This window comes from Chinchilla lanigera, unplaced genomic scaffold (assembly GCF_000276665.1).
Source record: "Chinchilla lanigera isolate Chin_1 unplaced genomic scaffold, ChiLan1.0 scaffold00018, whole genome shotgun sequence".
Classification (NCBI taxonomy): domain Eukaryota; kingdom Metazoa; phylum Chordata; class Mammalia; order Rodentia; family Chinchillidae; genus Chinchilla; species Chinchilla lanigera.
In genome coordinates this window covers 5,418,766-5,419,641 of record NW_004955419.1, presented here as the reverse complement: position 1 = coordinate 5,419,641, position 876 = coordinate 5,418,766, and positions in this window count along the sequence as shown.

The window sequence follows — 876 nt, the reverse complement described above, 5'->3', positions numbered from 1 at the left end:
GGCTTTCTGAAGATATCTGGGGTTCAGCCCAGCCCCAGCAGACACACTATGGGTGTGGCAAGTAGCCACCGAGGCCCTAGAGCATGGCCAGGGTTCCACCTGTCTTGCACACTGGTCATGAAGGCACAGCAGCTACTAGCCAAGGTTAGTCTGTATTGTTTCTTTTTAGTCTCACTTTTATTGATTTACGCTCTAAGGTTTATAATATCTTTCCTTGTGCTAGCTTTTAGTTTGGATTGTTTATTCTCTTCTAGGAATGGGGTGCATAGTGAGGTTATTTATTTGAGCTCACTCTGTTTTTCTGATGTGAGCACTCATCACTATAAACTTTCCTCTTGGAACTGATTCCATTTTATCCTGCAGGTTCCAGAATATTATGTTGGCACTATTATTTGACTCTAGGAACTAATTTCTTCCTTTCATCCTTTTGATGCCCATTAATTATTCCAGAGGTTATTATTTAATTTCCATGTATTTGCATAGTTCATATGGTTTCTTTTGCATTAATTTCTAGTTTCATTGCACTATGCTCTGACATATATATATATATATATTACATAATTTCATTTCTTTTGCATTTATTTAAGCATGGTTTATTGGCTAGTTGTCTATTTTGGAGAAAGCCCCATGTGGTGCTGAGAAGAATGTATATTCTGTTGTTGGGAAGAATATTTCATAGATATCTATTATGTCCATTTGTTCAAATGTTTCATCCAACTCTGGCATTTCTTTGTTGATTCTTTGTCTAGGTGATCTATTTGTGACTGTGGAGTACTGAAGTCCTCAATTACAATAGTATTAGTGTTTATCTGGTTTTTCATGTCTAAAAGTGTTTGGTTTATGAAGTTGGGCATTCCTGTGTTTGGTACAAAAATG